The sequence below is a fragment of the Myotis myotis genome, unplaced genomic scaffold (assembly GCF_014108235.1).
Source record: "Myotis myotis isolate mMyoMyo1 unplaced genomic scaffold, mMyoMyo1.p scaffold_m19_p_1, whole genome shotgun sequence".
Classification (NCBI taxonomy): domain Eukaryota; kingdom Metazoa; phylum Chordata; class Mammalia; order Chiroptera; family Vespertilionidae; genus Myotis; species Myotis myotis.
In genome coordinates this window covers 130,906,257-130,922,164 of record NW_023416313.1, presented here as the reverse complement: position 1 = coordinate 130,922,164, position 15,908 = coordinate 130,906,257, and the positions used below count along the sequence as shown (strand labels likewise).

At 41.2% G+C, this 15,908-nt stretch overlaps 1 pseudogene; it reads right to left on the bottom strand.

The window, feature by feature from the left end:
- Positions 1-13,300: 13,300 nt before the first annotated feature.
- LOC118670898 lies at positions 13,301-14,206 on the bottom strand (annotated as a pseudogene).
- Positions 14,207-15,908: the final 1,702 nt, after the last annotated feature.

The following is a 15,908-nucleotide window of genomic DNA, read 5'->3' as shown; positions in this document are numbered from 1 at the left end:
TGTGTGCAGGATCCACCACTACAAGGCAATTTAAACTGCGCTTTGATGCTGCTTGCTTCAGCAACCTTCAAAACAGCAAAATGCACAGACCTGCAAGTGAACACACAGGTTGTTGCATTTTATCTTTTGTCCCCAAAGTCCTGAGCACTGTGGATTCTGTCCTTCTGCATCTGATGCCATTCTCCCTGCTAAGTAACTTAGAAGCCTGTAAATACAGCAGCATTATTAGGAGCAGATAATGATCCTGCCTGTGACTTTGGAGAATGTGGGAGTCCCTGCCCTGGTGCTTGGTAACCTCTGACCTTTGTTGTCCAGCTCTGTGCAGCCTAGGCTGTGCTCACATGAAACCATAGGCCATGCTGATTCCCAGGGCTCTGCCTCTTCCATTCTGTCAGACACATTTATACCTTAGCCCTTGGACTGGTTCTCTGTAAAATGGTTTAATCTAGATTACAAAATGAACACAGTATGTAAATGTTCCAGGAGCTCAAATAAAAAAATGCTTGCTTAACCAGCAGAATTCCTTCTCCATTTTTTCAAAGGGAGAAGGCAAGAAAAAGCAGCATGACCGAGCATTAATAACTCTTCAGATGGTCCCAGAGAACTCTTCCCGTGGAAAGATTAAAGGGTCCCTTGAGGCACTCAGCCGAAATATCCTCCTGTAGTTTTGCATTCACATTAACTAATGAGATGAGCCTCTGGTCTCAGTTTCCTGTCTCTGGTTATAATTGTTGTTGCAGACTTCCTATTCCTTTCCTGCAGCCCTTCCTTCTTTGGCTATGATAAGTATTAATGCCTTTAATTTTTCATTCCTCCTTTGGGTCTGGAATTCTGTTAAGAGTAAAGTTTTCTTGTTTTCCAGTCTGCCTTTTTCAGCAATGAACAATTTTCATTTTCTATCACAGATGTTTCTAGGCTAGTTTTTAATTCAGACCTTCACTTTTGTTTTTCTTTGTTCTAAAAAAAAATAAATAAAAATGAGAGGCTTGTCAGGCTTCTTTTTCATTGTTTTCCCTTTAGAGTCCCTGGTTTGGGCTTCTAGGGGGTGGGCCAATTCCCTGAAATTATAGGTGACATTTTTTGTGTGTCTGTGTGTAGGAGTATGTGCTTTTCCCACCCCCAGAGAAAGATGTATTTTTATTAAAATAAGTTCAAAACTCTGCTTAGCCCTAACCGGTTTGGCTCAGTGGAGAGACTGAGGGGTCCCAAGTTCGATTCCCGTCAAGGGCATGTACCTTGGTTGTGGGCACATCCCCAGTGGGAGGTGTGCAGGAGGCAGCTGATCAATGTTTCTCTCTCATCAATGTTTCTAACTCTCTATCCTCTCCCTTCCTCTCTGTAAAAAATATCAATAAAATATATTTAAAAAAACCCTGCTTAATCATTCTAAGGATTATTGCTTTGGGCAAATCTGGTGATTTATTCTTACCACACCTGGGAACAAACAATCATATCTTCTAGAGACTGTAGGGGGAAGGCTATTTCCTTTTCTCTTAGAACCACAGAGAATTTGAACCAAAAATGATTTCCCCTTCCTCACACCTCTTCCTCTTTCTACAATTGTTGGAACAGATTTCTCAAAATGGTAGATGATCTACCCCAAACCTCACAGCTAAGTAGTTGCAGAGCTGGATCTAGAACCCAAGTCTTTTGGATCTTGGTTCAATATTCTGTTTGCAGTCCATAGTTCATCAACAGCAAGATAACACGTCGCATCCTAAATTCATCTCTCTCTATTAGAGTGCACCAGTTCACTCTCTCTTCAACAGAATCAATTTCATTCCAAGTCCCTAAGTAAAAGCATCTAAATAATCTTTAGTAACTGAAAAGAAACCTTCCAAACCATGTAAAGGGTCTGTATGTCATAAACTTAAGAAATTATATCTTGTCCTTCCCAGCCTCCAAAGAACTTACTTTTGCTGATTGTAGACTCCAATCATTGCATTTATTACTTATCTCTTTGCCTCCATGCTCCTCATTTCCCCCAGGATTTTAGAGGCCCTGAAGAGAAGGACCTTCTCTTTTTTTAAAAAATATATTTTTTACAGAGAGGAAGGGAGAGGGATAGAGAGTTTGAAACATCAATCAGCTGCCTCCTGCACATCTCCTACTGGGAGATGCCCGCAACCAAGATACATGCCCTTGACTGGAATCGAACCTGGGACCTTTCAGCCTGCAGGCCGATGCTCTATTCACTGAGCCAAACCAGTTAGGGCGAGAAGGACCTTCTCTTAAATGTATTTCTATCTCAGAGAATCTAGCACACAGTCCTTTTGATAATGCAGATGTTTGTGGAACATTAGCACTATTTACACATTCCATTACATTTAGGACATTATCTAGGTGTCATCTCTGTGGACCATAATTTATAAGTTCAAATACCTTCAAGAGTCAGGCAGATACTTTAAATTAATGAAGCAAAACAAATATAGAACCATAAGGGCAGTGAAAACAACATAAAACTGGGAATTTCATGCCCCACTACATTAAAAAAATTTAAAATGCACTTTAGAGGCCAATCTTCCAGCTATGGTGTCATGAAAAGGTCAGCAAATACTCCCTCTCTCCCCCCATAAAAACAAGTATAAAACTGGACAAAATTGTCAAAATCAACCCTTTTGGGGTCGTGGAAATTGGCCAAAGGCAGATAACAAGTTGAGAAGCATTTACTCATACAAAATAGCTAGGGCAGGGGTGGGCAAACTTTTTGACTCGAGGGCCACAATGGGTTCTTAAACTGGACTGGAGGGCTGGAACAAAAGCATGGATGGAGTGTTTGTGTGAACTAATATAAATTCAAAGTAAACATCATTACATAAAAGGGCACGGTCTTTTTTTTTTTTTTTTTTTTTTTTTAGTTTTATTCATTTCAAACGGGCTGGATCCGGCCCGCGGGCCGTAGTTTGCCCATGGCTGAGCTAGGGGCTTTGTCTTGAATATCACTGTACTAGTATGTCCTGCATCTGGAATGGTGCCCAATAAACATCTCTCTGTTTCAATGTACCCAAACCAATTAAGTTTCTCCCAATACTCTTATATCTTCTAAGATTTCATCTAATTTGATCTTTTGATTTGTCATCTAAGGTCAGCATTTCTTTCATATGATAGAGTAGTAGTTATTCAGAATTAAAGACACAAGAACCACAAAAACCTGTAAGAGAAGTTCTAATGTCCAGTGAAAAATCAATGGTGATTTTAATTTGGGATGAGAAAGTTTAATTGCAGTTAAAATACTTTAACTGCAAAATGATATCCTAATTAAGTTATGAGAAAATAAACCATCTGATTTCTATAGGTAGGTAGAATGCATCTGTTTTTATTTGAGTCCTCAGAATAAAGCATTATGTATAATGGGATTGTGTCTGGTTTCACTTTGAAAGATGGCCCATCATAACAGGTGGGTAACTGAATGGTGCTCCACCATTTGAAGGAATAGGAACAGTTATTAGAAGGCCTATCGTAGAGCTCCACGCAGCTACATGGCAATACAACCTGGAGTGCTCTCAAGGGGTCAAGCACAGTTCTAGGAGTTTGATGTCATCACTTCTCTTCATAACTAAGAGTTACACAGCAGCACATAAAGAGTAACCTCATTTTTGTAAAATAAAATATTATGTTTATACTCATACAAAAGATTTAGGAAGAATAAACATCAAAATGTTAATAAAAGTTCTGGGTCTTCTCAGCATAAGTGAGTGACTTCTCTGTATTTTCCAATCTTTTACATCAAATGCTTATTAATATTGTCACCAACAAGTGGGAGGGTTTAAAATAGCTGCTGGAAAGAGTAAAGATCTGTTGCATAGAGGTTTTTCCACAAAATATTGCCAATTCCTTACCTACTCACTCCTCAGGGGCAGGAAGAGAAAGGGGTCACTTGAGAGAGCACCCTTAGCCAGCAAATTAGCAAAGCTCATAAGATCAGAACATAAAAGGCATGAAACTAGAAGTTAACTACAATAAAAACACTCAAAAACATTCAAACATATAGAGGCTAAGTAGCATGTTATTAAACAATGAATGGGTTACCAATGAGATCAAAGAAGAAATAAAAAACTTCCTGGAAACAAATGAAAATGAACACACAACCCCAAATCTGTGAGACACAGTGAAAACAGTCCGAAGAGGGAAGTTCATAGCATTACAGGTCTACCTAAAAAAAAAACAAGAAAAGTTTATAATAATCTATGTAACCCTACAACTTAAAGAACTAGAAAGAGAACAACAAAAAAAGCCCAGAATAAGTAGAAGGAAGGAAAGAATAACAATCAGAGCAAAAATAAATGACATAAAGACTAAATAAGTAAATAAGTAAATAAATAAATACCAAAGATCAATGAAACTAAGAGCTGGTTCTTTGAAATGATAAACAAGATTGATGAACCTTTAGCCAGACTTATCAAGAAACAGAGAGGACCCAAATAAATAAAATCCGAAATGAAACAGGTAAAGTAACAACTGAGACCACAGAAATATAAAGGATTGTAAGCAAATGCTATGAACAACTACATGCCAACAAGCTGGACAACCTGGATGAAATGGACAAATTCCTAAAAGAATACAATCTTACAAAATTGAATCAGAAAACCAGGATAGGCCAATAACAACTGATGAAATTAAAGTAGTAATTTAAAAACTCCCAGCAAACAAAAGCTCTGGTCCAGACAGCTTCACATGGGAGTTTTACCAAACATTCAAAGAAGAATTAACACCTATCCTCCTCAAACTATTCTAAAAAATCCAAGAGGAAGGAACACTTTCAAGCTCTTTTTATGAGGTCAACATTATCCTAACTCCAAAACCAGATAAAGACACTACAAAGAAAGAGAACTACAGACCAATAGCCCTGATGAATATAGATGCTAAAATCCTCAACAAAATATTAACAAATTGGATCCAGCAATACATTAAAAAGATCTTGACCAAGGGGGATTTATTTTAGGGATGCAAGACTGGTACAATATTTGCAAGTCAATAAATATAATACACCACATAAACAAATTGAAAGACAAAAATCACATGACCATATCAATAGATGTAGAAAAAGCATTCAATAAAATCCAACACCCATTTTTTTTAATCCTCACCTGAAGATACATTTCCTTTGATTTTTTTTTTTTTTAGTTTCTGTGCTAACTTGCCCACCTCTGCACCATAAACTGCCTACATGCACTCTTTCCATTGATTTTTAGAGAACGTGGAAGAGAGGAAAAGACAGAGAGAAATATCGATGTGCGAGAAACACATCGATTGGTTGACTCCTGAACATGCCCAACCAGGGCCCAGGCTGGGGAGGAGCCTACAACCAAGGTGGAGATGCATGTCCTTGACTGGGATCAAACTGGGAACTCTTCAGTTCAGTCTGACACTCTGTCCACTGAGCAAAACCAGCTAGGGCCCAACACCATTTTTGATAAAAACAAAAAACAACCAACTCTCAGCAAAGTAGGAATAAAGGGATCATATCTCAACATAATAAAGGCCATATATGACAAACCTGCAGCCAATATCATACTCAATAAGCACAAACTAAAACCATTTCCCCTAAGAACAGGAACAAGACAGGGGTGTCTGCTTTCACCTCTCTTATTCAACATAATACTGGAAGTCCTAGCCACAGCTATCAGAAAAGAAGAAAACATAAAAGGTATCCAAATTGGAAAGGACCTAAAAGTAAAAATTGTCACTATTTGCTGATGACATGATATTGTACATAGAAAAACCCTCCACCAAAACACTACTAGATTTAATAAATGAATTTGGCAATGTAGCAGGATATAAAATTAACCCACGGAAGTCTGTGGCATTTTTTTTTTAGTCTATGGCATTTTTATACACCAATAATAAACTCTCAGAAAGAGAAACTAAAAACAAATGCCACTGCAACAAAAAATTTAAGATTCTTAGGAATAAACTTAACCAAGGAGGTAAAAGACCTGTACTTGGTAAACTACAAAACGTTGGAAAAATGGATTGAAGAAGATATAAAAAGTGGAAGAATATATTGTGTTCATGGATTGGTAGAATTAACATCATTAAAATATCTATACCATCCAAATCAATGTATAGATTCAATCCCTATTAAAATACCAACAGCAGGAAGAAACCAAGATGGTGGCATAGGTTAACGCCAGAGATTGCTGCCTCGAACAACTAATTCAAGGGTACACCTAAAAGACGGAACGAACATCATCCAGAACCACAGGAAAGCTGGCTGAGTGGAAATTCTACAACTAGGAGGAAAGAGACTCAGAGGAGGTGCAGTGCTGAAGTGAAATACTCAGGTGCGGAGTGCGCGTGCGGAGCGGGCTGGCGGCGGAGGGTGCAGTTGTTGTTTTCAATCGGGAGGGAGTTTCAGACTCTGAGCTCCAGATCCGGGCGAGTCTCTAGGGACCCAGACTCAAACGGGAGAAGCGAGACTGTCTTTCTTCGGTCGGAACTCGAAGGCAGCTTTCTCTCCGAGGTTTGCAGCGGTTGCTGGGACTCTGTGAGGCAGAGCACCTAGGGACGGAACTGAAAGCAGCCATAACTGCTTGCTCCGCCCGCCCTGTTTGATCCAGTGCGACCCGCCCCGCCCAAGCCCTGCACAGAGCCATTTGCCAGATAGCCTCAGGCAAATGCTAGATTAGCACCGCCCTTGAGATCCAGCACAGAAGCTCTCCCACTGCAGACACAGCAGACTCTCATAGCCAGTTGGCCTGGAGGTCAAATCCCCCCAGTATTAACTACAACAATCAAGGCTTAACTACAACAAGACTGCGCACAAAGACCACTAGGGGGTGCACCAAGAAAGCATAAAAAAAAAATGCAGGGCCAAGCCGGTTTGGCTCAGTGGATGGAGCGTCTGCCTGCGGGCTGAAGGGTCCCGGGTTCAATTCCGGTCAAGGGCATGTACCTTGGTTGCGGGCACATCCCCAGTAGGAGGTGTGCAGGAGGCGGCTGGTCGATGTTTCTCTCTCATTGATGTTTCTAACTCTCTATTCCTCTCCCTTCCTCTCTGTGGAAAATTAATAAAAAATATATTTAAAAAAAAATGCGGAGACAAAGAAACAGGACAAAATTGTCAATGGAAGATATAGAGTTCAGAACCACACTTTTAAGGTCTCTCAAGAACTGTCTAGAAGCTGCCGATAAACTTAATGAGATCTACAAGAAATCTAATGAGACCCTCGATGTTATGATAAAGAACCAACTAGAAATTAAGCATACACTGACTGAAATAAAGAATACTATACAGACTCCCAACAGCAGACCAGAGGAGCGCAAGAACCAAGTCAAAGATTTGAAATGCGAAGAAGCAAAAAACACCCAACCGGAAAAGCAAAATGAAAAAAGAATTCGAAAATACGAAGATAGTGTAAGGAGCCTCTGGGACAGCTTCAAGCGTACCAATATCAGAATTATAGGGGTGCCAGAAGATGAGAGAGAGCAAGATATTGAAAACCTATTTGAAGAAATAATGACAGAAAACTTCCCCCACCTGGTGAAAGAAATAGACTTACAGGTCCAGGAAGTGCAGAGAACCCCAAACAAAAGGAATCCAAAGAGGACCACACCAAGACACATCATAATTAAAATGCCAAGAGCAAAAGACAAAGAGAAAATCCTAAAAGCAGCAAGAAAAAGAAACTCAGTTACCTACAAGGGAATACCCATACGACTGTCAGCTGATTTCTCAACAGAAACTTTGCAGGCCAGAAGGGAATGGCAAGAAATATTCAAAGTGATGAATACCAAGAACCTACAACCAAGATTACTTTATCCAGCAAAGCTATCATTCAGAACTGAAGGTCAGATAAAGAGCTTCACAGATAAGGAAAAGCTAAAGGAATTCATCACCACCAAACCAGTATTATATGAAATGCTGAAAGGTATCCTTTAAGAAGAGGAAGAAGAAGAAAAAGGTAAAGGTACAAATTATGAACAACAAACATGCATCTATCAACAAGTGAATCTAAGAATCAAGTGAACAAATAATCTGGTGATCATAATAGAATCAGGGCATAGAAAGGGAATGGACTGACTATTCTTGGGGGGGGGGGAAGGGGTGTGGGAGATGCTGGAAGAGACTGGACAAAAATCGTGCACCTATGGAAGAGGACAGTGGGTAGGGAGTGAGGGCGGAGGGTGGGGTGGGAACTGGGAGGAGGGGAGTTATGGGGGGGAAAAAGAGGAACAAATGTAATAATCTGAACAATAAAGATTTAATTAAAAAAATACCAACAGCATATTTCATAGATCTAGAACATTTATTCTAAAAATTTATATGGAACCAAAAAAGACCCTGAATAGCTGCAGCAATCTTGAGAAAGAATAACAAGGTTGTGGTACATCTACACGATGGAATACTATGCTGCTATAAAAAAGAAGGAACTCTTACCATATGCAACAGCATGGATGGAACTGGAGAGCATTATGCTAAGTGAAATAAGCCAGTCAATGAAGGAAAAATACCACATGATGTCACTCATTTCTGGATAATAAAGACCATTATAAACTTATGAACAAAAATAGATACAGAGGCAGAGCTGCCTCGAACAGACTGTCAAACTACAGCAGGAAGGCCGGGGAGGGTGGGAGGGCAGTAGGGGGGTGGGTAAGAGATCAACCAAAGGACTTGTATGCATGCATATAAGCATAACCAATGGACATAAGACACTGGGGGGTAGGGGAGGCCAGGGGATTGTCAAGGGCGGGGGAAAAAAAAGGAGACATATGTAATACTTTTTGTAATACTTTAAGCAATAAAAAAAAAAATAACAAGGTTGGCGGGATCACAATACCAGATATCAAGTCACTGTAATCAAAACTGCCTGGTACTGGCAAAGGAACAGACATATAGACCAGTGGAACAGAATGGAGACTGCAGAAGTCAACCCAAGTCCTTATGCTCAATTATTATTTGACAAAGGAGATAAGAGCATACAATGGAATCAAGACAGTCCCTTCAATAAATGGCGTTGGGATAATTGGACAGGTACATGCAAAAAAAAAAAAAAATGAAACTAGACCACCAACTTACACCATACACAAAAATAAACTCAAAATGGCTAAAATAAACTTAAATGTAAGTCATGAAACCATAAAAATCTAGAAGAAACCCTAGGCAGTGAAATCTCAGACATTTCTCATAGCAACATGTTTGCCAATACAACTCCCAGGGCAAGGGAAACAAAGGAGAAAATAGCAAATGGGACTACATAAAAATAAAATGCTTCTGTACAGCAAAAGAAACCATCAACAACAAAAAAGGGAGCCCACTGTATGGGAGAACATATTCACTAATGATGCATCTGATAAAAGCTTAATTTCCAAATTTCCAATACAAAGAACTCATACAACTTAACAAAAGGAAGACAAATAACCCTACTAAAGAATGGGCAGAGGACCTAAATAGACACTTCTCCAAAGAGGACATACAGATGGTTAAGAGACATAGGAAGAAATGCTCCAAGTCACTGATCATCAGAGAGATGCAAATTAAAATACAATGAGGTATCATCTCGCACCTGTTAGAATGACTACCATCATTATATCAACAAGCAAGAAGTGCTGGTGAGGATGTGGAGGAAAGGGAACCCTGGTACACTGCTGGTGGGAATGCAGGCTGGTGCAGCCACTGTGGAAAACAGTATGGAGTTTCCTCAAAAAATTAAAAATGGAACTCCCATTTGACCCAGTGATCCCACTTCTAGGAATAAATCTTAAGAATCCCAAAGCACGAATCAGAAAGAATATATGCACCCCTATGTTCACAGCAGCATTACTTATAGTAGCTAATATCTGGAAACAGCCAAATGCCCATCAGTAGAGGAGTGGATACAAAAGCTGTGGTACATTTACACCATGGAATGTTATGCAGCTATAAAAAAAGAAGGATCTCTTTGAGACATCATGGAGAGACCTGCAGTGTATTATGCCAAGTGAAGTAAGCCAGTCAGAGAAAGATAAGTATTTCATGATCTCACTCATATGTGGAATCTAATGAACAAAATAAACTGATGAACAAAAGATCCGGAGACATGGAAGCGTGAAACAGACTGATGAATCCGAGAGGGAAAGTGGGGGTGGGGGGGTGCGAGGGGAGAGATTAACCAAAGAATGTATATGCATATATGTATAACCCATGGACACTGACAAAAGTGTGGTGAAGGCCTGGTGGGGCAGGAGCGGGGTGAAGGGGGTCAGTGGGGAGAAAATAGGGGACATCTGCAATACTTTCAATAATAAAGATAAATTTTAAAAAGAGTAAGTTACCAAATAGTGCCTGCAGTTAACAACATACACACAAGTAAAAGTGCATAGCTTTGAAAATTAAAGAATTTTAAACTTGTTAAGCCAAAAAATAGTGGGAAGAATTATTAGGAAAACAGATTTGAAAAGATATGCTTGAAGAGAACATTGGAGAGCAGTAAGAAAAAACCCTCTACTTGTATAACAGTGGTCAAGTCTGGGAGAGCACAGAGAAGCTAATAGGAGTAATGAGGTTTGAACTAAGCAAAAGTCTGATTTTATGATAGAAATGAAGACCTTGAATTTGCCGCTGATGACTAAATATCCCCTGGGAGGACTTTATGATCAGTATTTTACACGGTCTGGAGTAAAGTAATTCATTTTACTCATTCATTACCCATTCAATATCTGAGCCCTTACCCCATACCACACACATTTTTAGGTGCTGGGGATGTTGCTCTGACCAAGACAAACAAGGTACCTATTCTCATGAAATTCACTTCTAGTGGAAGGGTCAACACAGTGTTGCCCATCACACCTCATACTCATAGCTCAGGATGGCTCTTGATCTCCAGCTATTGTATCTTCATTCCAGACAGCAGGGTGAAATAAGATAAGGGAAATTTTTTCAAAGTATCCACATAGCACAGTGCTTACATGTTACTGGCCTAAAGCCTAGTCACATGTTCACATCTAGCTGCAGGAGAATCTAAAAAATGTAATCTTATTGCTGAGTAACTAACACAGAAGGGAGGACTGGGCATTGGAAAGTAACTAGCACTCTATGCCACAATCTGTAAGGAACGATTAGAAAAGTTTCAACCTCAGGAATAATCATGATAAAATTTCATGGCCCTTTGTAAGCATTTATGAAAAACTTATACAAGCAGGTCTGCAATAACCTTTTCTGAAGCAAATAAGACAGAAACAGAGGAGAGAGGCTTAAGCTACAGAAGGAAACTAGGTCAGGTGCAAGAAAGATTTTATGGCAGTCAAGTGATCAGGATTACATAGTGTATGTGACTAATAGGGCTCCATATTGAGTGTTATGACTAGTGGTTCTTATAGAACAGAATTTTGTGTATAAGTAATATGTACATTTTTCCTTGGCTGAATATCATCATCATATTCTCAAAGGCATATGTGAACAAAAATGCTTAGAATTACTATACCTGATGTGATGTGGAACAACTCTCATTCCCAACTTCAAAAAATTCTAATCAGGATTTTTTAGTAAGTGGGGCATTCAATGGTGCTGATATTCACATTTTAGTAAACCGTCCAGTGCCTTTTCCACCTGTTTCTTTCCACACCTTCTGAACTCCTCTCCCATCCTCTTCTCACAGCATACAGGCTTCTTTCTGTCAAGTGAGTCAAGTGAGATGAGAATGCTAATTTATTTGACATCATGCTCTGAAAAAAATAATGAGGGTGTTAGTTTGCCATACCATCAGGGCAGTTAATGCTTATTGGACAGGCCAAATGTCCACTGTGATTATAGTCCCAACCCCGAGGGCATTTTATGAGACAAGTTCTAAGAAGGGCCTGAAGTTGCCGAAAGTAGGGATTTCTTTTTTTCTTTCTTCCCTTTTTTTTCTTTCTTTCCTTTCTTTTTAGGTGGTCAGTAAGTTTATTAAATAAATGTCAGTAGGAAAAATGCTTTTTTTTCTCTCCGGTGAGTTCAGTGAGGTGTGTGTGCATCACACATTTAATGGTGTCTAGCTGGCTTAAAATATCCCTTTAAAAAAAATAACCTGCCTCAGCTCAACACTGAGGCTCCAAAGTTGAGTACAGATTTGTCAGTCTGTTCCATGCTTCATGTCTCTGGTTTGTTCATCGCTTCCTGAGCCTACAACAGTGCTCAATAAATAACTAAGTTTATTAATTTTGTGTTCTGAAAAATCCAGCTGTAAGAGAGAAAACTTAACCACCTTTTGATTCTACACAAAATAATGCAAGTAAAAATCTACAGATAAAACAACTTAAATAACAGTTTTAACTTCCGCCTTCCCCAACATTCTTAAAAATACCAGGCCAAACGGCAGCCCGAGGCCTCCAGAAGGCCTGCCCCGAGGGCTCCCTTTAGTTAAGAGGGGCTCTGGGCGCCTCAACTGTTTGTACAAACAATGTGGTTTGTATTAAGCATGGGCTTTCCTGCTGGGGTCTGGAACTTGGCTGTGTGCCAGGTACTGGATGCCCCCATGATCAGGAACAAAATCTGGAGGCACTGAGTCTCTGCTGGTAGCATTTCAGGTGTCCCAGGACTCAGTGCTGGGGAGTTAAGTGCTCCCCTGTGACTCCCCGGAAAGGGGACCTTAGGGGCCAGTGCTTGATTCCCCCTGAATTCTCCCCTGGAGACTTTACAAATTTTGCCCTGTCCTTCCCCTGCAATAAATCAAAGCCAGGAGTCCTCCTAATGAATCTGCAAGCCTGGGGGTCTTGGGAACCCCAATCTACTTAGCAAAACAAAGTCAATGTTTATTCTTGCCAGTTTTTCCTCCCTTTGAACACAGAAATGGCTAAACTTTTTTAAAAAATTGATTTCAGAGAGGAAAAAAGAGAGAGAGACAGAAACAACAATGATGGAAAGAATCATTGATCAGCTGCCTCCTGCATGCCCCGCACTGGTGAGGGAGCCAGCAACCCAGGGCATCTTCTCTGACCAGGGCATCTGCCCTGACCAGGAATCCCACCGTGACCTCCTGGTTCATAGGTCCATGCCCAACCATTGAGCCACACCAGCCGGGCAATGGCTAAACTCTTGTTTTATACAATAAGTTGCCTATTATTACTAATAACTTAATAAACTTGTGTGTCTAAGGTAAGTGTCTATAGATTAACCAGTGGTCGGCGAACTGTGGCTCGTGAGCCACACGTGGATCTTTGGCCCCTTGAGTGTGGCTCTTCCTAAGCCTTAGGAGTACCCTAATTAAGTTAATAACAATGTACCTACCTATATAGTTTAAGTTTAAAAAATTTGGCTCTCAAAAGAAATTTCAATTGTTGTTCTGTTGATATTTGGCTTTGTTGACTAATGAGTTTGCCGACCACTGGATTAACCTGACAATCAGTTGCAGGCATTACCTTCGGTCTCCACAGGGTCTTGCCTCTCCCTAAGCTGAAACCTTCCTCCTGGGGCACTCTGGGCCCGCTCCCCAAGGTGGGACCCTGAGGACTCCCTGGACTGCCAGGCGCTCTGGGTGGAGGCGGCACCATTGCCCACGTCCTGAATATCTCAGAAGGCTCTTTCCACACTTGCATTCAACTATTTTACTCAGATTCCTCTTATTTATTGCTTGTTTGCATAGCGCTTTTTTTTTTTTTTTTTTGCTACTTTAATCTTAACCTGCTCAGGCAAAATTTTGTTTCTAAACTAAAGTCTGCAGTGGACTCAATGTCTTGCTGGTAACAGAAAGAAATCGCTGTAGGCAATCCCGTGTCAGGGTGCTAAGCCGCCTCAGGCACAGGACAGGAGTCACTAGAACTCCGTGTTAGTGAGAGGCTGGCGCCCCCTGCAGCTGAGCGGGCATTCGCAGTGAACCCGGCGGTAGGTGAGCTACAGAGCAGTGGCGACCGCTGTCTCACCGGGTGGAGCAGCCCTGGGCCGGCGGCGGGAAAGCAGGTTCTGGGGCGCTAAGCCCGCTGCCGCCAGGAAGGCCGCCTTCCACCTCCGCGGGGGAGCAGAGGACTTGCTGCCGCAGCGGGTACTCGCCGTCCTGGTCTCCGCCAGGCTCCGCCGGGTGGCCCAGCCCAGCACCGCGTCCCAGCTCTCAGCTCCCAGGCCGCCTGCCTGTCTCCCGCTCCCAGGGTCCCACAAGCTGGCGCCCACGGCCAGGGGCACGGCTGCCTTACTGAAGTTACAACCATTTTTCTTGCAATGACTTAAAATGTTCCTCTCAGTTTCTTCTGGGAACCTTTTTGACAGCAGCCTTCTTAAATCAAGCTGATGTTGGAAATGCTGTAGGAATTTCATTAAACTTGACAGCAGGGAAACGTTTAAAGAAGTCTTTTTAACCAAATTTGTCCCCTACAAACAAAGCTCATAGATTTTAGGACATAGTCTTTCTCCAATGGTGGTGCTATTGCCCTATTGTGGAGACAAATCTGTTTTTATCTACAGCGTGGCATCCACCCTGATAATGGAACTTCTACATCTTAAACTTTCGATTTTCCCCAATATTTCTCTGCATGCTATTCTTAGAGGTAAATTTTAGAGGAAAAAAAAAAGTTGTCATGTTGAGGCAAAAAGTAATCCCAGTAGATTTTTAGACACAGGGCCAAAGCCAACTAATTTGAAGAAAACATACTTTTGTAATCTTCCATCTAAGAATACATTATAAAACTCTATTTATATAAGATTTTACAATATTTTCCACAAAATTTTACACTTGTCCTTCACATTTCTCATTAAAGTCATTCCTAGGTATTTTGTTTATGGCTCTTCTGAATGAGTCATAAACAAAATGCCAAGTAATGTTTAATTATAGTTCAAGTAATTTTTAACCAACTTACTTTGATTTTCTAAGCCACACAGTTTGTCATTCTTAATGCACATATATACTAATTTAAACAAGTTATAGTCATATTTTTAAATATGGAAATAATCTAAGTCATAAAGCATACTGTTAGTGGAATGTATATAGTGATGAAAATTACGCTGATAAAGAGTTTATAATAACATAAGAATTTATGCCACAATATTTAGTGAGAAAAGAGCATGAGTTTAAAATGTATATGCTTTCCTAAATTTCACTATACTCTATAATAAAGATATATTGATTTTATAATAAAATCAGAGGCCTGGTGCATGAAATTCATGCACTTGGGGGGGGGGGCGGTCCCTCAGCCCGGCCTGCGCCCTCTCACAGTCTGGGACCCCTTGGGGGATGTCTGAGTGCCAGCTTAGGCCTGCTCCCTGGGGGGGATTGGGCCTAAGCTGGCAGGCAGACATCCCCCAAGGGGTCCTTAGCGCTGCCACCAAGGTGGGAGAGGCTCCTGCCACCACCACTGCGCTCACCAGCCGTGAACCTGGCTTCTGGCCAAGCAGTGCTCCCCCTGTAGGAGAGTGCTGACCACCAGGGGGCAGCTCCTGCATTGAGTGTCTGCCCCCTAGTGGTCAGTGCAAGTCATAGCAACTGGTCATTCTGCCATTTGGTCGATTTGCATATTAGGGTTTTATTATATAGACTAGAGGCTCAGTGCATGAAAATTCATGCACTGGAGTGGGGGGTCCCTCAGCCCGGCCTGCCCCCTCTCACAGTCTGAGAGCCCTCAGGGGTGGGAGGTGACCCGGTGATCAGGGGAAGGCGACGCCCCATCACACCTCTGCTGCTCCCTTGGCCGGCCTTGGTTACCTGAGCCTCGGGCAGCCCTGGGCGGCTGGGGGGCTGAGGGGACTGAGCGCCGCCATCTTGTGGCTGTGGGCACCACCATCTTTGAGGGTGTGGCAGTCAATTAGCATATTCCCTCCTTATTGACTGTGGGCACCACCATCTTTGAGTGCAGGGCAGTCAATTTCCATATTCCCTCCTTATTGGCTGTGGGTGCCGCCATCTTTGCAATAGCATGAGGGTCACTTAGCATATTTCCTCTTTATTAGATAGGATACCATATACCTATATATAATTACAACTATTTACCAATATGTAAGGGACATAGTTTTTTTTTAAAAAAGC